The 16199-nt window shown below is 35.0% G+C and overlaps 1 long non-coding RNA gene across 1 annotated transcript; it reads left to right on the top strand.

Moving 5' to 3' along the window:
* The first annotated feature begins 13234 nt into the window (after positions 1-13234).
* LOC105798233 (uncharacterized) lies at positions 13235-14414 on the top strand. Its single transcript, XR_008188666.1, has 3 exons — positions 13235-13357; positions 13477-13514; positions 14269-14414. It is a non-coding gene; the product is annotated as an uncharacterized LOC105798233 (long non-coding RNA).
* Positions 14415-16199: the final 1785 nt, after the last annotated feature.

Genomic DNA, 16199 nt, shown 5'->3' with positions numbered 1-16199 from the left:
AAATGACCAAAGACCAGCAAAACCCAGTTTTGAAAAACCACAATTCACCCCAATCCCCGTGCCATACGGAGAACTATACCCGAAATTGTTAGAGAAATAATTGATATCCTCACATTACATGGCACCCCTGAAGCCCCCATATCCAAAATGGTATGATCCTAACGCTAGTTGTATGTATCATGATGGAAATCAAGGGCATTCTACAGAAAATTGTCTCGCCTTCAAAAGGAGAGGTCAAGACCTTGTTGATGCAGGCATTCTGCGTTTTGATGGTGTTAGTAACGTGGCTGAAAATCCTCTTCCTAACCATACTGAGAGAAATGTGAATGCGGTGACAAATGAAGATGGAAGGCGAGCCAAAAGCTGTGTTGCTAAAGTAAAGACACATTTGTGAAATGTATGGGAGATGATGGTTGAAAATGGCTTGCTCTGCCCGTCTAATAGAATTCTCAAAGAAGCTAGTACAAAAGACCAAGGTTTCTGTGATTTCCATGGCGTCGAAAGGCATGACATCCAATTTTGTAAAGAATTTAGAAAGTTACTTCAGGACATGATGGATAACAAGGAGGTCAAGGTCTTTGATAAGGTGGAGGGGACCGAAGTAGGAGAAATATGCGCCTCTGATAATCAATCGATGGGTTTCCCTTACAGCGTCGATAGACCTTTGGTGATTTATTACGAGGCAAAGAAGGAAGAAGTTAGTCGAGAAGTTAAACCAAGTTTGATAATCGAAGTACCTACTCCTTTCCCTTACAAGGACAATAAGGCAGTGCCGTGGAATTATGATGTCAATATCGTTGTACCTAAGGGTGAAAAGTCCAAGGTTGTGAGTGAAGGTGTTAGCGGAGTAGGACACTTTACTCGCAGTGGAATATGTTATTCTCCTGAGACTGTTGAACCAAAGAAGAAGGTTGCTGGCCTGAGCCAAAAAGGAAAAGCACCAATGTATAAGGTTGAGGATGATATTGAAATACCGCCTAGCAAGAAGTTAAAAATGCTGTGAATGAGGGGAAGCACATGAGTTCTTAAAGTTTATTAAGCACAGTGAATATAACGTCGTGGAACAATTAAATAAGCAGCCAGCCCTAATCTTGGCACTATCTCTATTGTTGAACTCGGAGCCATATCGAAACGCCTTGCTAAAAGTGTTAAATCAAGCTTATGTGGCGAACAATGTATCTGTGGAAATACTTGATAGGTGGGTAAATAACCTGAATGCAGATAATTTCATCTCTTTTAGTGATGACGAAATACCACCAAATAGTAGGGGTTCCGTAAAAGCATTGCACATCACAACCAATTGCAAGGGCTACATAGTACCAAATGTGCTCATTGACAATGGATCTGCACTCAATGTTATGCCTTTGGTCACGCTTTCTAGGATGCCGGTTGATATGTCCTATATGAGGCCTTGTCATTCTATAGTAAGGGCATTTGATGGGACACGACGAGAGGTCATAGGAAAGATCCAAATTCCTTTAAAAGTGGGGCCATGTTCATATGATATCGAGTTTCAGGTCATGAACATCACGCCTTCATACAATTACCTCTTAGGAAGACCTTGGATCCATTCTGCTGGGGCAGTTCCTTCATCTCTCCATCAAAAAGTAAAGTTCATCATGGATGGCAGCTTGATTACTGTCGCTGGTGAGGAAGACATCGTCGTATCTATCTCTGCTGATGCACCCTACATCGAAATAAGCGAAGATGCTATAGAATGCTCTTTTCGCTCCTTAGAATTTATTAATGCTGCATTTGTTGCTGAAGGGAATAAGATCCCCATTCCTAAACTGTCTAGGAATACCAAGATGGGAATTAAGCTGACTGTGGGAAAAGGAGCTCGAGCGAGGAAAGGTCTGGGAAAATATCAACAAGGGATGGTTAAAGCTTTGAAACCACGCACCACAAGGGTCGATACGGTTTGGGGTTCAAGCCAGATATACATCAAAGAAGAAAATAATTGCAAAAGGATTGAGAAAGAAGAGTCGCGAGAGCTTCAGGCCGGGAATTAGAATAGGAGCCGTTGGCGTATCCTCCTTTGTCAAGAACATTTACATCAGCAAGAGTGATGTACCTAGGGTAGGACAATCCGCAAGTCACATTAATGATTGAAAAGAGTCTTCAGAATATCAGCCTAAATGCTATTGACAATGAGAATGATGAAATTAAGAAGGCTTCAATGATACACCCTTGTCCTCCTGGATTTGCTTTGAACAACTGGACTGCTGTGGACCTCCTTGTAGTTTTTAAGTCCCCTTCAGAGTAATGCCCAATGTTAACCCTTCATTTTGTGTGTCCTTAAACAGTAGGGTTCCTTTTGTAAGAGCTTATGTTTGCTCTTTATCATTTCAATGAACATCAAGATGCATTTTGTTTTATATTTCATGTTCTTTTCATTTCCATTAACTTCGCGACTACTCCTTCTATTCATATCCTTTTTCGGCATATGTCTCATATCATTGTGTGTTGATTCCAATACCTCAATGCTCTTCTATAGTTTTTTCCATTCACCTTTTAGGTGCTCAGATATCAATAGCATGAATAATCCCGTTATGAATCCTGAAATCAATTTTGAGAAGGCTGTTTGTTTAGGAGAATTCAAAGTTGACGAAAATGTTGAAGATTGTGTCTCATCTCCTGACTTACTGAGAATGGTAGAACAAGAGGAGAAACAGATCCTACCCCATTAAGAATCTGTTAAGGTAGTGAACTTGGGGAATGAAGAAAAGAAACAAGAAGTGAAGATTGGGACTTCCATTTCAAAAAACACCAGGCGGGATTTGATCGCCTTGCTCCATGAATACAAGGATGTGTTTGCCTGGTCTTATCAGGATATGCTAGGGTTGAACGCAGATATTGTGGTCCATAAGCTCCCACTGAAACTAGAATGCAAACCTGTTCAACAGAAGCTAAGAAGGATGAGACTCAAAATGTTGTTAAAGATAAAAAAAGAAGTCAAGAAACAATTTGACGCTGGCTTCCTACAAGTCTCCAAGTATCCAGAATAGGTAGCTAACATAGTCCCGGTGCCGAAGAAAGATGGCAAGGTGCGAATGTGCATGGATTATCATGATCTGAATCAAGCCAGCCCCAAGGATAATTTTCCTTTACCACACATCGATACTTTGGTGGATAATACGGCAAAACATTCTTTGTTTTCTTTCATGGATGGTTTCTCTAGTTATAATCAGATAAAGATGGCTCTTGAGGACATGGAGAAAACTACATTCATAACAATATGGGGAACCTTCTGCTATAAGGTAATGCCATTCGGATTAAAGAATGCTAGGGCAACATATCAGAGAGCCATGGTGACATTGTTCCATGATATGATGCACAAAGAAATAGAAGTTTATGTCGATGATATAATTGCCAAATCTCGGGAAGAAAAAGAGCATGTTGGGAATCTCAAGAAGCTGTTTGAAAGATTAAGAAAGTTCCAGTTGAAGCTTAATTCAGCCAAATGTACATTTGGGGCTACCTCGAGAAAAATGCTAGGTTTCATTGTCAATAAGAGAGGTATCGAGGTTGATCCAGATAAGATAAAAGCTATACAAGAACTGCCTCCCCCGCGCATATAAAAAGAAGTTAGAGGATTTTTAGGAAGGTTAAATTACATTTCTCGATTTATTGCTCAACTTACCAATCAGTGTGATCCAATTTTTCGACTCCTTCGAAAGCATAATCCGGGAGAATGGAACGAGGAGTGTCAAGTGGCCTTTGACAAGATAAAACAATATTTGTCTAATCCTCCAGTGCTAGTACTGCCAACCCCTGGAAAACCTTTAATATTGTATCTGACCGTATTCAAAAACTCAATGGGTTGTGTATTGAGGCAACATGATGAGTCAGAGAAAAGAGAAAAGGCGATTTACTACCTCAGCAAAAAGTTCACAGAATATGAGGCAAAGTACCCTTCAATTGAGAAGTTTTGTTGCGCATTGATTTCGATGGTTTAAAGGCTCAGACAATACATGTTGTATCATACGACATGGTTAATTTCAATACTGGATCCAATAAAGTACATGATGGAGTCACCTGCACTCTCAGGAAGAATGACACGATGGCAGATCTTACTGACTGAGTATGACATCGTGTATGTGAGCCAAAAATCAATAAAGGGAAGCGCGATAGCTAACTTCTTGGCAAGTCAAATAGCAGAAGAATACGAGCCTTTGAGATTTGATTTCTCAGATGAAGACTTGATGTGCATTTCAGAAAAAGAGGGTGAGTCATCAAAAGAGAAATCATGGAAGATGAGCTTCGATGGTGCATCGAATGCATTGGGGCATGGGATCGGAGCAGTCTTAGTGTCGCCGGAAAGAGATCATTACCCGCTCACTGCCAGATTAAACTTTTTCTGTACCAATAATATAGCAGAGTAGGAAGCTTGCATCATGGGACTTCGTGCAGCTATCGAGAGGAAAATCGAAATCTTAGAAGTGCACGGGGACTCAGCATTAGTCATTTACCAAATCCGTGGAGATTGGGAAGTGAGGGATTCGAAATTAGTCAAATATCGTGATCTTGTTGCAGAGTTGGTCAAAGAGTTCTATGAAGTGACTTTTAACTACTTCCTACGGGAAGAGAACCAATTGGCTGATGCTCTGGCCACCTTGGCTTCAATGTTCAAAGCAAACAGAGAAACTGAAATAATACCTATCCAAATGAGCATATATGAGACCCCCGTACATTGTTTTAGCATTGAAGAGGAGTCAAATGGACGACCATGGTACCATGATATCTTGGAGTATAACAAGAATCAAAAGTACCCTGAGCAAACAAACGAGAATGACAAAAGAACTTTCAGGAGAATGGCGATTGGATTTGTTCTTGACGAGGATATCCTATATAAAATAGGAAAAGATCAAGTGCTCCTGAGATGCGTGGATGCTGTTGAAGCTAGAAAGATACTTGAAGAGGTTCACGAAGGAATTTGTGGAACGCATGCTAGTGGTTTCATTATGGCCAGACAGATTATGAGACTTGGTTATTTTTGGCTGACAATGGAAAGGAATTGCATTGGATATGCACGAAAGTGTCATAAGTGTCAAATTTACGGTGATAAAATTCATACGGCTCCTTCACCCCTTCATGTCATGACTTCTCCGTGGCCTTTTTCTATGTGGGGTATGGATGTTATAGGGCCAATCTCCCCGAAGGCTTCTAATGGGCATCGATTCATCTTTGTGGTTATAGACTACTTCACAAAATGGGTGGAAGCCACTTCGTTTGCTAACGTGACAAAGGCTGCAGTCTGTAGGTTCTTAAAAAAGGAGATTATATGTCGATATGGTCTACCTGAAAGAATCATTTCAGATAATGCTTTAAATTTGAACAATAAGATGAAAAAAGAAGTATGTGAGCAATTTCAGATCAAGCATCATAATTCTTCACCCTATCACCCGAAGATGAACGAAGAAGTAGAAGCGGCTAATAAGAATATTAAGAGGATTATCGGGAAGATGACTAAGACATATAAGGACTGGCACAAGAAGCTACCATTTGCTTTGTACGCATACCGTACCTCTGTGCGAACATCTCCGGGGGCAACTCCTTTTCCTCTAATCTACGAAATGGAGGTCGTTCTGCCTATCGAAGTAGAGATCCCATCCCTACGCGTTCTGATGGAGAAAAAGTTAGAAGAATCAAAGTGGGTTCGAGCTCGATATGATCAACTAAACCTTATTGAATGGAAACGCTTGAAGGGAAACGCTTGAAGGCAATTTGTCATGGACAGATGTATCAGAAAGGAATGATCACGGCTCATGATAAAAAGGTACGGCCAAGAGAATTCCGTGAAGGGGAGCTGATACTAAGAAAGATCCTCCCGATACAAAAAGATTTTCGAGGAAAATGGTCACCAAATTGAGAAGGGCCATACGTTGTAAAAAAGGCATTCTCAGGAGGGGCTCTGATTCTCACTGAGATGGATGGGAAAGAATTACCTCATCCAGTGAACTCAGATGCTGTGAAGAAATATTATGCCTAAAAAATAAACAAAAAAAACAGAAAAAGAAAAATCAAGATGAAAACCCAAAAAGGGCGTCTTGATAAACAAAAAAGATTAAGATGAAAACCCAAAAAGGGCGTCCTAATAAAGTGGGCTCGGGCTTAAAGGAGCAAAGTGACTTGAACGGGGAGTTGAATGACGAAGCCGCAATATTTGAAGCATTCTCAGAAGCACAAAATCTTCTACACAAGAAGTCGACCTCGAAAGGATCCAGGATGAAGAAACGTAGAGAAGTTCATGCATTGGATATCTAGAGCATTTCTGGCCATTGAATTCGCTTTCTTTTCTTTATGACGATTCATTTGTTAAACTTTCCTTATCAATTTCCTTTATTTGTTGCTTTTAAAAAATGAATGTGAGGTATTTCTTTCATGCCTACTTTGTTTTTTTTATATATATGCATCTTGTGTTTGATTCATTTAAATGATAAATAGCAAGATGACATACTCTAAACAAAAGGAATGTTGAACATTACCTGGATGAGAATTTGATAAATACAAGGACCCTGAAGCAAGAACAAAGTTCAACAAGGGGGTAGGAAGGAGGTATACGAAGATGTGGATTACTCAAAGAACTTGAGGATGACAAAACTGGAGAGAAAAGTCAAAAATTGAAGAAATGAATGCGGACCCTCACGAAAATCAAAAGTGGGGCACGTGACAAACCGCCCAGGGTGCATGGCATGATCATGTAGACACGAAAGCATTTAAGACAAACATGTGCATATCATAATAACATCATACATGACATATACAGGTATACCAGTGGAGGACGGAATACAGGGAGAACGTTGCACAGAATCAATGAAGAAGAAGGCGTGATGTTTTTTGAAACCCTATTTCTTTCAAGAAATATTTTTCAATTTCTGTTTTTTTAAAATCAACTCATATTGCGAGAGGTGAGTTGAGCCTCGGTCACATGCCGAGGTATTTCTTTTAAATTTCTATTTTTTAAATCAACTCATAATGCGAGAGGTGAGTTGAGCCTCGGGTCATGCCGAGGTATTTCTTTTAAATTTCTATTTTTTTAAATCAACTCATAATGCGAAAGGTGAGTTGAGCCTCGGGTCATGCCGAGGTATTTCTTTTAAATTTCAGTTTTTCAAAAATCAACTCATATTGTGAGAAGTGAGTTGAGCCTCGGTCACATGCCGAGGTATTTCTTTTATATTTCTGTTTTTCAAAAATCAACTCATATTGCGAGAGGTGAGTTGAGCCTCGGGTTACGCTGAGGAATTTTCAATTTCTGTTTTTTTTAAATCAACTCATAATACGAGAGGTGAGCTGAGCCTCGGGTCATGCCGAGGTATTTCTTTTAAATTTCTATTTTTCAAAAATCAACTCATATTGCGAGAAGTGAGTTGAGCCTCGGTCACATGCCGAGGTATTTCTTTTATATTTCTGTTTTTCAAAAATCAACTCATATTGCGAGAGGTGAGTTGAGCCTCGGGTCACGCTGAGGAATTTTCAATTTCTGTTTTTTTTTTAAATCAACTCATATTGCGAGAGGTGAGTTAAGCCTTGGGCCACACGCCGAAGTATTTTCGATTTCTATTTTTCAAATAAAAAGAAAATTTTAGACAGTCGAACAAAATTCAGTGCTTTTAAGTCTTTGCTCTATCCCTGTTTCACAGCGATGAGCAAAGAGAGGCAGCTGTAATCACTGAATTTTGTCCGGCTCGATTTTGTTTTTTTTTAAATCAAAAAATACAAAAAATAAAAATTAAATTCTGACCCCTGAAATTTTTAAAATTGCATTTTAACCACTAAACTTTTTAAAATTACATTATGACCTTTAAACCTTTTGAAATTACATTTTAACCCCTGAACTATCTCGAAATTACATTTTGACCCTAAAATTTTCTCAAAATTACACTTTGGACCCAAAAGTTTTGCTGTGTTTGCAATCTGATCCTCCTGACAGCAACTTGCACACCTACCCCCATGATTTTTGTGATTTTTGGTCACCGGCCTAAGGCATGGCCTCCCTCTCTCCTAGCCACCTAATCCCGGCAAAAAAAAGAAGAGAAAAACAACTATAAAATGGGTTTAAAACCCCAAAATCGAAACCCCCACACCACGAAAAAATAAAAAAACTTGTAAAAAAGAGAAAAAGAAGAGGAAAAATGAGAGAAAGAGAGGAGAAAGGAGAAGAAGGGGAGAGCCTCCGACGGCGGCTCGATGGCGAAGACGACGGCACAAGCGGCGGCGTGGGGCTAGGGTTTTGAAGAAGAAAGGAAGAAAAAGAAGAGAAAGAAAAAAGAAAAAAGAAAACTTTTAAAATAGTCGAGTCGACCCAACTCGCGACCCGCAATCCAAGAAACCCAGCAGCAGCCCAACCCGAAAAAAAAAGAAAAAAAAGCATAAAAAAAGTAGCCCATAGCAGGCCTATCAGGCTAGCCCAATAGCATCAAATTAGCAAGCTGCAGAGCTCAAAGACAGTCCAACTCCAGTATTGCACACTCAACCTCAGAGCCCGGGCCCAAAGAGCCCAGCCGAGCCCAGTTCACCCATTAGCCCAAAGAAAAAAAAAGAAAAGAAAAGAGAAGAAAAGAGAAAAGAAAGAAAAAAGAAAAGAAGAAAAAAGAAAAGAAAAAGGAAAAGGGTCGTGTATTCCGTTCATCAAGCTCAGATTTTGAGTTTTGGTAATTTTCTTTTTACTCACTTTTAATTTGATTTACATATTTTATGACATTTCATCTTTAATATTCTTGGTTTTTTAGCATTTTTATATACTTCAGATTTAATTTTATTATTTTTAATTTTCATAAAAAGGTGACGAACCGATTTAACATTAAGTCGTATATTTTCATTGTTATGTTGGATGAATATATTTGGCTTGTGTTAAATTCGGACGCCTTTTAAAAAAAATTAAAACTTAAAAATTCTCGTGTTTTGAAATAAAATATGCATTTTTGTAATTATTGGTAAATTTATCAAAATTTTGTCTTTAAAATGTATATAGTAAGATAACATGTAATTTATCAAAATTTTCGCGTTTTAAAAAAAATTCATGTTTTCCTATTTTCAACAAATTCTCGTGTTTTTTTTTTAAATTTCTTGTGTTTCAATCAGATCACGATTAAATATTAAATTGAACTCGTATTTTTGAAAATTAAGACAACACGCGTTTAACGAGATACCAATTTTGGGCGTCGCGAGGGTGCTAATACCTTCCTCGCTCGTAACCGACTCCCGAACTCTAATTTTCTATGGATTTTCACGTAGACCAAAAATTACCTCTTTTTTAGAAAAATTTAAAAAATAATTTTTTCTTCTAAAAAGAGAATTTATTAGGTGTCCAATCACACCTAGGAAAAAAGATCGGTGGCGACTCCCTTTTCAAATAAATCGAGATTCTGTTTTCAAATTTTCAATAATTACTTCGACTAGCGCCCGTGCCAAAATTTTTAGGTCGCTACAATGTTGATTTTGTTTGAAGCATGTTGTTTCAGCTTAGTTCCTATTTTAGTTTCAGTTGATTTTATCTTAACCAATGTTTTGACATGGACTGGTTTGATTAGATGCTGATTGACTATTTTTGCTTAAGTGCAGGCAATGTTTTGTAAGTTTCAATATAGTTAGTGAGAGTAGTTATGTGTTTGGTAATTTAGTGACTTAAATTGTAATGATTTCTTATTGAATGGATAAGCAGAATATTTTCAACTTCATTTTTACGTTCAACTTCATTTTTATGCTTCTTGCTGGTCGTTTTTCATTTGTTCTTTGTTTTACTTCTCTTAAAACACCAACAATTGCTATCAAGAGCATGTTGTCTTTAAGGTCATTGTTTTTGTTTCTTGTTATAAAAGATAGAAGCTTCTTTGTTTATTGTTGCTGTAAAACATATCTTCAGCAAACATCTCACCCCCTCCACCACCTGTTTTTGCTGGAGAAAACTACCACATTTAAGTAGTGAAGATGAGGATCTACCTCCATGTTTATGACTTGTGGGATGTGGTCTAGACAGGCAGGGAGACACCACCTTTGAGAGCAAATCCAACCATTGCTTAGATAAGGTAATACAGTGATGAGTGTGCTAAGAAATACAAAGCAATATCCTGCTTGTAGAATAGTGTTTCAAATGTTATTTTCACAGGATCATGGCGGTAGAGGAGGAGAAGTCTCTTCGCCAGCCATTTAGAATGATGAAAGAAAAAAAATTGTGTCCAAAATCTTGCTCAGATGTCATGATAAGAATAGGGTAATCCCTTAAATTTTATTAATACACCTCAAGGACATATATATTTATGTAGTAGTAGTTACATAGGAATCAAATTGCTAAAAGATAATATCTCATAATAATATCTTATAATATTTCATTTGGAATCAAGTTGATAAGAGATAATATCTTATAGTATCTCCCACACTACACCAAAACAGGCTTTTAGCGGCGTTTTTAGCGGCGGTTGGATGACAAAAGCCGCTAAAGATCGGTAATTAGCGGCGCAGCATAGAAAACGCCGCTGAAAATAAGCATTAGCGGCGATTTTAATAAAGTGCCGCTAATGATTAGGGCTTTAGCGGCGTTTTCACGAAAATGCCACAAAAAACTAATCCCAACGACGCCGTTTAACGAGCTTCGGGGCTTTCGCGGCGTTTGTAAGTAAGTGCCGCTGATGTTCCGGGCTTTTGCGGCGTTTTCAGTAAAGCGCCGCAAAGAAAACCTAAGCCAAACGATGCCGTTTTCTAAGCCTTTCGGTCTTTAGTGGCGTTTTTAGTAAAGCGCCGCTAATGCTTAGGGCTTTAGCGGCGTTTTGGGTAAAGCGCCGCAAAGGGACCTAAGCCCGACGACGCCGTTTTATTAGCTTTTTGGGGATTTAGTGGCGTTTTTAGTGAAGCGCCACTAATGCTTAGGGCTTTAGCAGCGTTTTGGGAAAAGCGCCGCAAACGGACCTAAGCCCAACGACGTCGTTTTCTTAGCCTTTAAGTATTTAGTGGCGTTTTTGGTTAGGCGTCGCTAATGCTGAGGGCTTTAGATGCGTTTTGGGAGAAGTGCCGCAAAGGGACCTAAGCCCAACGGCTCCGTTTTATTAGCTTTTTGGGGATTTAGTGGCGTTTTTAGTAAAGCGTCGCTAATGCTCAAGGATTTAAAATAATTTAAAATATTTGTTAAAAATGGAAAAATTAAAATACTATTATTTAAAATAATTTTAAAGTTTTTTGGATACATTACTGATTTTTTTGGTTTATATATTAAATAATATTGAATTAATTACTATTTAATTTGTTTATTTATATTAATTAAAATTCAATTTAATTTTAAATGAATATTTGTTAAAAATGGATTAATTTGAAATAATGACACGTATAAATAAATTGAAATACAAAACATAGAAAATATTTGTTAAAAATAGAAAATTAAAATACTATTATATATATATTAAGCCATAATTTTAATATACGATTTTGGGTACATTATTGATTGATTTTAATTTATATACTAAATAATTTCTAATATAATTGTAAGAGATAAGATAGTACTAATTTTAAAATATTTAATTTAATTATCATTATAGTTTAGGGTTTAATAAATATGGTTTAGGGTATATATATGGTTAATTAATTTAGGATTTAAGACCGGTTTAGGAGTTACAATTTTAAGTTTTATAGATTAATATGGAATTAATGATTATGGATTAGGGATTCTGGTTTAAGGGTTAATATGATTGAAGGTTTATGAGTTCAGGGTTAGGGGTTAAGTTAGGGGTTAGATGTTAAGAGTTAGGGATTTAAGGTTAGGATTCGATGTCATGTTAGAGTTTAGGGTTTAGATTAATTAGTGCATTTTAATTATATATTAAATAAGGTTTAGGGGTTATGGGTTAAGGGTTAAGGGTTAGGGATTTAGGATCGGGTTTTGGTTTAGGGTTTAGATTAATTAGTGTTTGTTAATTTATATATTAAATTAAGTTTAGGGGTTAGGGATTTGGGATTTGGGGTTAGGTTTAGGGTTTAGGGTTTAGATTAATTAGAGTTTGTTAATTTACATATTAAATAAAATTTAGGGGTTAGGGATTTGGAGTCGGGTTAGGGTTTAAGATTTAGATTAATTAGTACTTTTTAATTTATATATTAAACAAGATTTAGATTAATTAGTACTTTTTAATTGTAAAAGAGATAATAATAAATTGTAAAGATTATTAATTTAAAATTGATATGCAATATATAATAATTTGAATATAAAAAATTGTAAAATATGTGAGGATTTATTAAAATTTTAAAATAATTTGTGGCGATTTTAATAAAAACGCCGCAATGATTCATTAAATTTTGCCAAAGTGGCGCCGTTTCTTTACTAGAATAAAATCTTTTAGTGGCGTTTTGTATGAAAATGCCGCAAACGTGAATTAATGTTGGCCAATACGGTGCCGTTTCTGTACTCGAATGAAATCTTATAGTGGCATTTTTTAAGAAAATGCCGCAAGAGTGAATTAATGTTTGGCAATGTGACACCGTTTGGTTGCATGAAATGAATTTATACTGGCGCTTTTGCTAGAAACGCCGGAAATATGCATTAAAGTTTAGTAAAACGGCACCGTCTTCTGTTCAGTACCTTATTTTGGATATCGGAAGCAATAGCGGTGTTTTGGCGTAAAACGCCGTAAATATATATTCAAATTCTTTTATACGCCGTCGTTTCAGTTGAGGAATTTAATTTTTTTAGTGGCATTTTTCGGGAAAACGTCATTCTCATGTTTTAAAATTTGACAAAACGGCGCCGTTTTCTTAAGGAAAGAAATATTTTGTGGCGTTTTTGATGAAAACGCCACAAGGATGTATTAAAATTTGCCAAAGCGGCGCCGTTTATCTACTGGAATAAAATCTTATAGTGGCGTTTTTTAGAAAAACGCCGCAAAAGTGAATTAATCTTTGCCAATACGGCCTCGTTTCTCTACTGGAATGAAATCTTATAGTGGCGTTTTTAAGAAAATGCCGCAAGTGTGAATTAATGTTTGTCAATGCGGCACCGTTTTCTGTTCAGTACTCTATTTTGGTCGCGTTTTATATTAAAACGCCACAAATATCGGAAGTAATAGCAGCGTTTTTGCTTAAAACGCCGCAAATATATCTTAAAATTTCTCTAAATGGCGCTGTTTCTTTACACGGTATTAAACTTATCAGTTTTATACGAGTATCAGGTTTTTTCTTCTCAATTCCCTACTCCCAGCCCCAAATCCACAAATCCCCTAGCTTTCGAAATCCCTAACCAGTCAGAGAGAGAGAGAGCAGTTTGTCGATTTCTTACCCGCCATTCTTCAATTGGTTTTTTCCTTACAAGGAAAAGCTTCAGTGTTTCGGTTTCTTTCATACTTACATAACCCAGACAGTGAAGACGAAGAAGGTTCGATTTTTTAAAGTTCCATTGTTTTCTTTGCCCGTGTATTTAAACTTTGGGTTTTCTTATTTTTGTAATTTGTTGATGAGCCTGAAATTAAGTGAAATCGTCTTCTCTGTGTATAGGGTTTTCGCTCCTTTCATTTATCTTCATCGTTGTCAAGGTAATGCTTTCATTTGTCGGTTTATTTTGTGTTAATTTTTCAGTTTTCTACGAATTATTCATATTGTCTTAAGCAACAGTGAAATCATTTGATCATTGAACTCAATTTGATACAGTGCTTGTACCCTCAGCTTTTGGTTATAAACTTATGTCTAATATCTTTGCTGTACTGAGAACTGACTAAACTATTTTGAAGTAATGCACCAATTAAAAGCTGAAGTTCCAGTCATTTTTGCCTGCTTTTAGAGAATGTCGTTGTCAGAAATATTTTCCACAGAGGAACAACTGGTCTTTACTAGTTTTGGGTGTAAAATACTTGGGGATTTGGTCAATAAGTTTTTCTCCCCATCTCTAATTAGGTCTTCTAATTTTATGAGCAACACAAGCTGATGGTAATCTAGGTAGAATTCTGTTTACATTAAATGAAAAGTCTTGGTCTTAAGCAGTTGAGTATTGCAAATTATCTACAAATGCTTTCCATCTAAAACAAGCTTGTCATCATTATAATGTCTGAACTAGTTGTAATTATTGTTGCCTTTTTAATTTGATGATCTTATTTATCTGAATTTTGTTATGCACATAACTTAAGGTCTAATAACCAGTATATCTTTGTTTATTTTTTGGATAAGTAATTATTGAGCAATATAGCATACCATATTCACTGCCTCTAGTTTGTTCTTCTAATTTTTTAAGGGCCCCCAAAAATATTTATACTGTTCTTATACTGTTCTTTATGTTCATGTTTTGTTCCCCAGGAGTAACACTGCATTTGCCCAACTGTTAAAGAAAAGAGAACTGAAAATTTTGGATTAACCATTTGTTACTGCTCGTATTTAGGTAAGTTTGCTGATTTGGTCATTTATCAACAGTTGAATGGCTTGGAATTTTTGGTGCATTTCTTACTGCTCGTATTTATAGTACTGCTTTTAATTCATTATTTTTGGAATTTTTTGTGCATTTCTTACTGCTCGTATTTAGGTAAGTTTGCTGATTTGTTGAGATATGTTTACAATATTTCTCATTGTTTGAAAATTACATGCATTTTAGTAAAGATAAACTATAATTAGAAATGTATATTCAATATTTGATGTGAAATTGTATTTTTAGAACTAAATCCAAAATTATTTATCGTTAAATGTACTCATACTTGAAAATAATTGTATCCAAATATTATAATATGTCTTTGGTCCAAAATGTTGTTGCATAATTTTTGTTAAGGAGCTTTGCTTTCACAAAGCGGACAGAGTAAAAGTGTCCTACGAAAAGCTATAGCGTGTTAGATTTTTTTGTAAAGTATAAAAATAGTGACTAATCTATTTGTTCTATTTTAATCATTCAACTATTAATTCTTTTATTTAATCACTAAACTTTTTGAAATTAAATACTTTAGCACGAAATGCGATTAATTGTTGTTAAATGAGAGACGAAAAGCTGACACGAGACTTTTTTATTGATCTAATACATATCTCTAATCTCTAACAATGATAACAAATTTAACCCTCTTAAATTTCTACAAAATTATAACAACAATCTCTTACATGAAATATTTTAAGGCATGCTTCAATTCTAACAAAGATAGAGTAAGACCTGCAGAACTTTTAATATTTCAATATATGAAAATTCAATCTCGATTAAAAGGTACATATCTCTAATCTAATATTATTGTATTCAAAATTTCACATGTTTTCAGATATTTTGAATGATAAATCAAGTTTGAATGATTTTTGTTTAATATTCGATATAATTAACCAAGATGTTCCTAACATAGTTATATGGTAGGAATTATATAATTTATTTACCTTAAATTATATTAATTTTTTAAAATTAGTATCCACATTTTAGATTGTAGATAAGATGCATTGATAGTAATAAAGATAATATGAGAAAAATAATAATGATTGATAAGATAATAAAACACATATATATAGTTTATATGTAATTAAAATGTCACATTACAGTATGTGATTATTAAAATAGCCAACAATTTTTTAAACCTGTTATAACATTTAGAATAAAAATCATAATTGAATAATAGTTTAGGTATCACAAATTAAATAACTTACATTAATTACATGACTATCACATCTTACATAAATTAAATAACTTACATTAATTACATAACTTACAAAATTTAAGTAACTTACATAACTTACATAAATTAAGTAAATTAAATAACTTACATAACTTACATAAATTAAATAACTTACATAACTTACATAAATTAAATAACTTACATAACTTACATAACTTACATAAATTAAGTAACTTTACATAACTTACATAAATTAAGTAAATTAAATAACTTACATAACTTACATAAATTAAATAACTTACATAACTTACATAAATTAAATAACTTACATAACTTACATAACTTACATAAATTAAGTAACTTTACATAACTTACATAAATTAAGTAAATTAAATAACTTACATAACTTACATAAATTAAATAACTTACATAACTTACATAAATTAAGTAACTTTACATAACTTACACAAATTAAGTAAATTAAATAACTTACATAACTTACATAAATTAAATAACTTACATAAAATTAAGTAAATTAAATAACTTACATAACTTACATAAAATTAAGTAAATTAAATAACTTACATAACTTACATAAATTAAGTAACTTACATAACTTACATAACTTACAAAAATTAAGTAACTTACATAACT

Source organism: Gossypium raimondii, chromosome 9, assembly GCF_025698545.1.
Source record: "Gossypium raimondii isolate GPD5lz chromosome 9, ASM2569854v1, whole genome shotgun sequence".
NCBI classification, from domain to species: Eukaryota; Viridiplantae; Streptophyta; class Magnoliopsida; order Malvales; family Malvaceae; genus Gossypium; species Gossypium raimondii.
This window is presented reverse-complemented; position numbering and strand designations above follow the sequence as displayed.